General features: G+C 37.6%; 1 long non-coding RNA gene across 1 annotated transcript; it reads left to right on the forward strand.

Moving 5' to 3' along the window:
- LOC108715585 lies at positions 1-9,753 on the forward strand. Its single transcript, XR_005960968.1, has 2 exons — positions 1-433; positions 6,877-9,753. It is a non-coding gene; the product is annotated as an uncharacterized LOC108715585 (long non-coding RNA).
- The last annotated feature ends 243 nt before the right edge of the window (positions 9,754-9,996 follow it).

Raw genomic sequence — 9,996 nt, forward strand, 5'->3', positions numbered from 1 at the left:
AGGTGCCTCGTAGTGAATTTTCCCCTGTGTGTTTTGCCAAAAAGCTGGATGAATGGGTCCCTGGAATAAATGGAAGAGAGCAGGGTGGGCCTTCCATTCCTTGCTCCATTAGGGGTTTTCAGCTGCCAAGATAGAGGTAGCTAGGTAATTAGGCTGCAGTTGAGCTGCAGTTAAAAAGACATGTGAGACTTCAGCTCAGGGCTGCTTCCCCTGGATACCTCCTGGAGCTGAAGGATAGTGAGGGGCCGTGGACACCTCCAAGTGCATAAAGGTGTGATTGTGTGTGTAGCTGGGAAAGAGTGTGTTTCCCTGCTGACCTGAAAGTTGGAGAGAGCTTCAAAGGACTGGAGAGAAGAAGAGAGAAACCCTCCCAGAGACTGAGTGACAAGTGTGAGTCCAAGAGAGGATTCTGGGACTGTGTATGGTGAAAACTGTAAGTGCTGGGAATGTGTACACCAATGTGGGACTGGGACTGCTAATCCTATGTGAAGCTAATATGCCAAGTTGTGGATTTTGTTCCAAATAAAAGCCAGCTATATATATATATATATATATATATATATATATATATATATATATATATATATATATTATATATATATATATATATATATATATATATATATATATATATATATATATATATATATATATATATATATATATATATATATATTCCCCTTCCCACCCCTAATGTGCATATGCAAATTAGGATTAGGATTTGATTCGGTATTCTGCAGAATCTTTTGCGAAGGGTTCAGCTGAATCCGAAATAGTGGATTCAGTGCATCCCGAACATGTATGTATAGTTTCATGTGCATTAGTTACAGTACTTCAAAATTTACATTTGTTAATATGGTATTTTTAATTTAAAATATGGATTTTATCAGTAGATGTAAAATGATAGCCCTAATGGGATTTTAGATAACTTGCAGAATGGCAATCCACTTGGTTGTATTGCATAATGAGCAAATATGTTTGGGCCACACATGGCTCCTTATTATGGACAGCCTAAGATGTTGCTGGAGCAAGATTTTTAAATATAATTTTAGCGCCTGGTCAATTTTATTCTAATGATAAATCAATATCTTCAAAGCCTCTCTAAAGAGGGTGGGGTCCACAATCCTCCTATTATTTCTCTTATATACTCCGGCACGAACACCACCTGAAAATCTTGAAAGAATTAGTGATGTGCAGGATGACCCAGGAGTTGACCTGTTTGGCAGGTTGGGGTTAAAATTTGGCCAACAATTGTGGGTTAAGGTTGGGTGCTGGTTAGACTGCTTCCTAAAGTTCTTAGCCTTGGAACCGGAGGTGCATAAATAGCATACAGATTGAGAAGTCATGGGTATGGGTTCCACCTGGTTCCTATAGACAAATACAAGATTCCTCTGCACTCAACCCATTATCAATATATTTAAGACAGAGACATTTTGTGCATACTGCTACTGAAAAATGCCTTACCCTTTAAACAAAACAGGGATTGTTTGTCCATATATTGCAATATATTTAAGCTGGCCAACTACGTCAAAGTCATCCCATATCTGGCCAGTCCTATGCTCAATTTTCATCTGATTCATTAAGAATTCTATGGTTTAATTATACATTTTATAAAAGGGACGAATACGTTTTACCTGCAACTTACTAGCTGCTTTCAAAGTAAAACTCCCAAACTTGGCTGCCCTTTTATTAGACACCAGTGGGATCACCTGACTATAGTTGGAGGGGGTGGGAGCTACAACATAGAGCTGGTCACTGCTCTTGTAGAACTATAACAAACAAGGGAAAGTTGTGCTCACCACTAGTTTTTAAAAACATTAGGCGGGGGTGCAATGAGGGTGTGACCACAAAATACATATAGACAAATACAAGATTCCTCTGCACTCAACCCATTATCAATATATTTAAGACAGAGACATTTTGTGCATACTGCATTCCACCTGGTTCCTACAATGGCAACATTTTTTGGGTTAGGGTTGGGTGTGGGCTAAATTTTAATTTTTTTTTTTTTTGCGGGTTAGACTCATCATTAGTAGGTACTGTATGTATGATGACCAATGCCTGGCCAAGTCGGCCGGGTGCCCTAGGCACTATGTCGCCAACCTCCTCATGTGCGCACAATCAAGCATGCACGGTCAAGTATGTTGTGAGCACGCCGAACACAGGAATTGCTGCCACAGGTTGGGGACACATGGGTCCGAACTAGGGAGGCAGAATCGGTACTAGGCATGTGCCTCTCCTTCCTACACCTAATTCAGGCCCTGGTGATGACCCTTTGACTGGTCTCCTATTTGCTCAGTGTATCAGATTTGTCTCTTGATTAAGTGGGTCAGTCAGTTCGGTACCTCTGCTAAATGATCACTAAGTTGTTTATTTTTACAGTTTATTTGGAAACAAAGTTGCTTTTCTATATCTAGCTTGGTCACTCAAATGCCAATCATGCTCTACAAACTATGCACTTTAATGAGAAACTGTTTATTTGCTGCTGTGTATATATTCAGCCTATCTATTAAACAGTGAGTTGAGAACAAACAAAGCTTATAGGCCAAGCCTCACACTATGGGTGGAGCCAAAGTAAACACATTTTTGCCATTAAATGAATTGACACTGAATAACATTTAACTGTGCAGTATGGGGGGAAAAAAAGAACTGTCTGGTAAAACTGGGTGGTGCAGCAGATTTATAAAATATCCTCCTAACATTGACATTGAACACTTGTACGGCACAGCACTGGAGTTCTTTCAAAATTTTAATCCAGCAGAGGGAGCTACACATGCAAGGATTGCCATTCAACTGTATCAAGATCCTGGTAACAAATAAGTACATTAGAGAGTAACTGTTTTTTTCCATAACGAAAGGCAGAGATTCCCAACCTTTTTTACCTGTGAGCCACATTCAGATGTAGGAAAAGTTAGGGAGCAACAAATGTAAGAATGTTCCAGGTGGTGCAAAATAAGTGCTTTGGCCACAGTACACCTGTTTTTTATGCAACAAAAATTGATGCCAGGCCAGGAATTCAAAAACAAGCACCTGCTTTGCGGCCACCGGGAACAACATCCAAGGGGTTGATGAGGTGAGCAACATGTCATTACACTAAATGAATTTTCAATGTCGATTACTCATTATTCATCTGCCTGAATCTAATTTTCACATTAAAAACACACATATTAAAATCAGGTGCATCAGAAGCCAATCAACCATCCTGTTTTTTTTTTTTTTTTTTTGGAGTTGAATATCCCTGTGGTTGTAAATTATTAAAATACATGGGCCAATAAGCTGCCAACTCGGTCTGTCGACGGCTTTTATCGGCCCATGTATGGGGGACTTTAGGGGATGGTAAACCAGCCCCGACTGGCAATCTGTGGATTCTGGAAAATGCCAGAGGGGCTGCTGTAAGATGCCATAGACGATCATTAATTATTGGGCCTGTGGGGTCTGTTTGGGCCTTTGTGTTCTTGAAATGCCAGGCCCAACTCTGAATCCCAGTTGATATTTTGTGGTAAATAGAGGTAGATGCCTTGGGCGTTAAACTCAAGAAACAAGGAGGAATTCTTACTTGGCTGGCCATTCAGTGTGGAAGAAAGACAGTTACAGTAGAAGAGGTACATGACTAGCAGCCCCTTCCACTGTGCCCAAGGCACATGCCTCTTCTGCCTTCCCCTAGTTCCGGCCCTATCACTTAGACAAGACTGGCTGGATCTCTGTTCAGTTTTAAACTGGACAGAAAGTTCTAAATGGACAGAATGTTTTGACATGGGGGGCAACCCTATCTCTTATCTATATTCTGCCTGATGGGTAAGCATAATCCTTTAATTACAGGTATGGGATCTATTATACAGAAATCCATTATCCAAAAAGCTCTGAGATAACAGCAATGTTAATTTAGAAAAACAATTTCCTTTTGATTTAGCTTTTTTTAAATTATTTTTCTGTAATAATAAGAAATGAATTGCACTTAATAACTAAGCCATGTTGAGGGGAGTATCTTCGAATTTAAATCTTTTTCATTTATTGGCCAGATTATTGTCAGGGTTTCACAAGTTTGAAAACCGAACAGACCTTAGAAAAACCAAACTGTTTGGGTCAAAACCTAACAAGTGGCTCCTCCCTAAGTGAAAGGCAGCGGTTATAGACTGAAGGGTGAGCCTAGACCAGGACCTTGGCATTTGTTTTGGGATACCATAAGTAACAAAAAGATTCATAACTGAGCTTTTTCCATTCATGAATATGTTTAAAGTTAGAGATATCTCCCCATTACAGGTCTGACTTACTAGCGCCTCCTAACTGGAATTGTTTTCTTCTAAAATATAAATCCTCTGTGAAAGTGAAATTTGAATTATAGATTCATAGAACAACCTTCCCAGAAGCATAATATCCATGGCCTGTAGCCAAAGCCAAAGGGGTCTTATTAGCAATTCATTGATGGGGCTGATGAAGCTTCATTAGCTGGATATAAAACATAGGGAAGGACTCTAGACCCTCCAGGGAGAGTTTAACTGGAATAACTCTGTAAGACAACAAGAGGAGATAATGCATTTCAGACAGATGATTGGGTTCTCACAACCTATGTTTCCATAGATAAGGTTTATTGAACCTTTAGAAGCATTCCCTTGTGAAATTGTGCTGTATTATATTTGCATTGTGGCAAATTAACTGAAGTAAACATGTAAATGAATCTTCTAAAAATAATAATAAAATAATAAATTGAGAAATGTATGTAGGGGCCCATAGGATTATCTGTATCTGCAACCAATTTTGCTTGCATAATCAGTTTTAACTGTAAATCTTTAAAATAAAACAACACTGTCATGCATGGCATAACATTTTTTTTTTTAAAAAGAATTGTGTTCTAATGCAGTCTCTTTTCTGTAACTTTGTTATATGAGATTTTCTCCACTAATCACTGGGGTGATATGTCCATACGAGTGCTACAGTAGAGGACATAAGACCGCATATGAGCATTATACCTTGATTCCATAGCTTCTCTCCTGAAATCTTCTGTACTTCTGCATTTTCAATTCCACTGTTTATAGAAAAATGTAGCAGACTTGTGTATTACATTAGATGGCCTTATATGCCCTATGATATGCTCACACTTGCAGCAAAACTGTCCAGTTCCATAGTCCAAATTGCTACCTAAGATCTGTATACTTCCAAAATGCACATATATACCATGAATAAGGTTCAACCCCAGAGTTTCTTAAAGAGAATTAAGCAATATCTTTGGAAGAAGCAGGGCACTGAAGGATGAGGGCAGGGCTGGACTGAGAGTCAAAATAGGCCCTGGCATTTCAGGTACAAAGAGGCTCGATCAGCCTACACAGAGGCCCAAACAGCCCCACCAGCCCACTAAATATTGACTTTCTATGGCACTTTATAGCAGTGCTGTCTTCGTGAGAGCTAGCATTTTTGGAGAAACCAGGATAACTTTTAACTTGTGTGATATTGTAATAACTGTACATAGTAATGTAGGCAGAAAAAGGTGATATTTATCCTGTACCCACAAAGCACAAGAACACCCCCAGCCATGTACATGTATGTACACACACATGGGCACTGTTGTGTTATGCAAAGGATATGAGCTATTAATGCAAAGGATACAATCTATTAACCAATAGGGTGTAAACACAGTGAAGGAAAGAAAAGGGGAAGCTACAATACAAAAAAATAGCACAAGGATTATGAATTAAATGGAACAAGGAGAATAAAAAAATAGTAGTCTATAAAAGGGCATATGGATAGTGATACCAACCAAGAAGAGGACACCCAGTGAATGATAATATATGATCTGATAAAGGGCACTGGGGACTTACCTGAAGAAAGACTATGGAGGAACTGTGAACTAAAAAAAAGAATGCAAAATCAACTGATCAGTGGGTAATAAAAAATGTTTTATTGTTGTGCATTCCCATCAGTTGTGTATTTACAGCTATATTGACATAATAAATGCCTTTGTTTACATGCAGGACCCTGAATTTTTATATATGAGAATTATGGAAATGAAACGGGAACCCATATCAGGTGAATGAGTGGCGTACCTGTTGTGATTTCATTTGAGAAAAGTCACTGGCACAAGGAGATAACTGTGTAGTTAAAAGGAAGATATCTTCACTTGACACCTGCTGATCATCACTGCCTGTGATGTTTACTACTATTTCAGAACTCTCTTCCAATATGAAATTTTTAGAGACAGTATTTGAACTTAGAAATGGGAAATACACTCCAATAATATGATGGGAATCAATTCAGCTGTCACACACACACACACACACACACACACACAATCCCTTTGAAATTCAGGGACCCATATATGTTGCATGTTACAGGGCTGCATTTAATTTGCAATCAGTGCAGCCCTGCTATCTGGTTTTTTTTCATGTCCCTGAATTTTCAAGTGTTCTCGTAACCCCAGCATATTGCAAAGCATTCAGCAAACACAACTTGGTCCCTTTGGAATATAAGGTTAATGTCAGAAAAGATTGTTGCCATGTGCATGTATATGTTGGTTGGAATGCCACTGCGTTGCCAAATGCTCACTGGAATTATTCACTGTAAAGAGCAGTTTGGGGACAGCAAAGAGCAGCAACTTTGTGTACTATATATGGGGCAAGCCTGCTAAATGTTCACTAGAAAGACTGAAAACAATAAAGAAACACAAGAAAATACAAAAAGAATCTATGCTGCAGAAATCTGCATTATGGTGCCTGTGGAGCTGAACATTTTTTTAAAATCTTAAGAAAACATCTAATTAAATTCCACATTAAATACAAATTACACCATATAAAATGTAGGCAAATATTCAAAGTATAGGGAATTAATCACATGTTCCCCCTAAGATAAATTAATCATGTTTATTCTTTTTTGATTCCATTCTAGATTCAAAGAGACAAATGGCAGCAGATGAAAGTTATATCCACCACTGTAATGAAATGGGATTATTAGTTCCCTGACTTACTTCAACTCTCTTGTTCTGTGGTTGATTGGAACAGCAAGCCACCCTGAAAACACTGGATTGTGTATTTCTATACTAATACAATGAGCACCATGTATCTGTCACTAAGTGCACTTTTATATGTGACCCTTGAGTATTTTTGTTTCTGAATTAAGGTCAAGACTTGACATGGACAAGGCAAACAGAGCCCCAGTTTATATTCATTGGATTTTATGAGCAGCCCCGCTGTCAGTGTTGTTAACAACTAATGTGTGTTGTATTGGCTGCTTCTCAAACTATTACTAAAATGCCCTAGTCACAGATCACTATTTAGCACATGGCCAACAAGTACACACAACTGCACTTCATTTTATTCCCTTGTAGATTTGTGTAGGAAACAAAGGGCCACATTATTAACCCAAGAACAGCTAAGGTGAATAGCAGGCCCGATGGCAATACAACATTTACTGAATAGGATGGCAACAGCCTGAAAGGCCTTTCTTTAAGCTCAGAGTCAAAGACAAACAGATCAGATGAAATTTGTTTGCCTCTGCTAATGAGTCCTAGGCAACTAAGCTATGGGTCAGACCTGAAGATTTATTAAATGTCCAAATTGACGGCCAAAAACAAGGAAAGATATAGCACTCACTATAATTAAAGTGCCATATTTCATCTGAAAGTAAAGACAGTGTTCAACAGCATTAAAGGAAGAAAACTTAACCGTGTTTATAGAGAAGCAGCCAGATCAAACTTGCCAGGAATTTGTGCAAGAAACTTGTTTTAATGCAAATACTTAAAATTAATGGTTTTAATAAGCCACCATTTGTGTCCATTTTAGTGTTATCACTAAGCATTTACACATTTATTGTATCTAACACTAAATATGTACTGTATGTGTAATTTTATTTATACAATGCTACAAAGATATGCAGCCATGTAAATCTACAATGTTTATTACACAATTACGCAAAGCATCATCATTAAAACAAATAAGTATAAATGTACAAAGATTAAGTAATAGGTGATAAGACACAGTAGGAAGGAGTTTACAATCTAAGTGAAATGTGCTTGCTCTCTCAGAACAAAACAAAGGGTATCTGATATAATTGAGAAACAGTGCTTTTACTATTGGTTGTTCAAATGATAATTCCAGGGTTCCCACAGAAGGTTTTAACTCTGAGCACCAGAAGACACACAATCCCAACTCTAAGGGGGTGATTTATCAATGTTCAAATTGGAATTTTTGCCACAATTCAAATTTTTTGCACAAAAACTCACAAATTCAAATTATATTAAAAAAAAATTGAGTGATTGGTATTTATTAAGCACAAAAAACTCAAATGTATAACTTTGGCATCTAAAAGCTTGCGAAATCTTGTTGAAGTGGGGGTTGTCATAGGCAAAATTCAAGCTATTTTTTTAATTCGAGATTTTTGAGTTTTTTAAGCTTAGAAACTTACAAAATTAGTTTTTCGAGTTTTTTTTAGCTTATAAACACAATTCACAGTTTTGTTGCGTTGTAAGCTCACAAATTCTAATTTTTCAATTTTTTTTCAATCAAGGTTTTTACATTCAGCTTTTTTAATAAATAGACATTCAGGTTTTTTAATTTGTGAGTTTATTCGAAGGAGAAAAAGACTCTAAAATCTCACAAATTTGATTTCTGATAAAGTCCATAACAATGACCCCAACATGGGTGAGCAATTAAGTTTGTTAAGACATATTATATGCTGTTGTTGCCAGAAAACTCTGAGCTACTGAGGAAAAGTGCTATATTGTTGGTAAAAAAAAAAGACATGGGGATTTGCACCCAAATATTGCACTTTGCACCCTGCACTGCATTGGTAAATCACTCTTAATTTGAATTCACCTCCATATGTTCTGATTAAAATTATTTAGCAGACCTGGGAAAAGCATCTATTATTCATTTATTTTCAGTTTATTGTCACAAATTACCTAAATAACTAACAATATGTCCATATTGGACAAGTCAATACAACTTCAGATCAGGGCCAAACATGAGTTTCTGAAATACTCTTAAAAAGTGCAGATGTGATGTAGGCATATGGCTAGTGCCTCAAAGTACATTAGTCAGGGATGTAGGCACAATTTACCAAGTGACTTTTGCTAAATATGTGGCAAATGATCAGGAACCAATTTTTGCCATGGGATATGCACGGTCTTAGCAAGCCTGGGCAATAATATTACCATGTGGGTAAAAATGGCATGACACAATGAATACCATATCCACCATTATAACAGGTGATTATTTCAGAAACAGTGTGAGGATTCCTAGATCCAAACGGAGCAAAGGGGACTTTTTAAACCATATCACTTTCACCCACTTTTTACATGTATGGGTGTTATTTTCATTACCCCTGATTATGTAGCTTTTGCCTGAAGACCTTAGTGCAAGCAGTTCCCAAATTGTACTACGGCATATGTTGCTAATGTGAAGTTCCTACTATTTGCCTATACACTGTCATGGAGTACAGATTTAGTTTAGTGCTAATTTAGAAGGCCATGGGTCTCTGACAGCCACATGTACTAATTATACAGTTATTAAAATGGAAAAGAATTACTCATAACACTGGAAAGTTAATGGTATTAGCCAGAACTTGCCCAGGACTCTAAAGATTGCCTTAGGATTGGGAAGTAACCCCAATTCAACAGTCACTAACTTTGCTTTGTGTAGATTGCAGTTTGAAGTGGCTGTGCAACCACTTGACAAATGGGTGCCAAAACCGACGACATCCCAGAAGTACACTAAACATTTGAATTTGTGGTCCCATTAGCAAAGGGATACTACCATAAGGGTAAAATTTCAGCAAAAGATGAAGGACTTTAGATTTTACCCCTACTGTGTTCAGACATATACAAACAGCACTTACCGTTGAATTTGTTGATCTGTTGAAGCACAACCTGTGGTGCATAAAACCAAGACAAAACACTGTAATTGCCTGCATAAACACACAACAGCAGAACACACTTGACTTCTCCTGGTCACCATTTCTTCTGTGTTCCTTGAAGTTCAGTATTACATCATACCAGCTTTGTCTGCATAC

Source organism: Xenopus laevis, chromosome 4S, assembly GCF_017654675.1.
Source record: "Xenopus laevis strain J_2021 chromosome 4S, Xenopus_laevis_v10.1, whole genome shotgun sequence".
Classification (NCBI taxonomy): Eukaryota; Metazoa; Chordata; class Amphibia; order Anura; family Pipidae; genus Xenopus; species Xenopus laevis.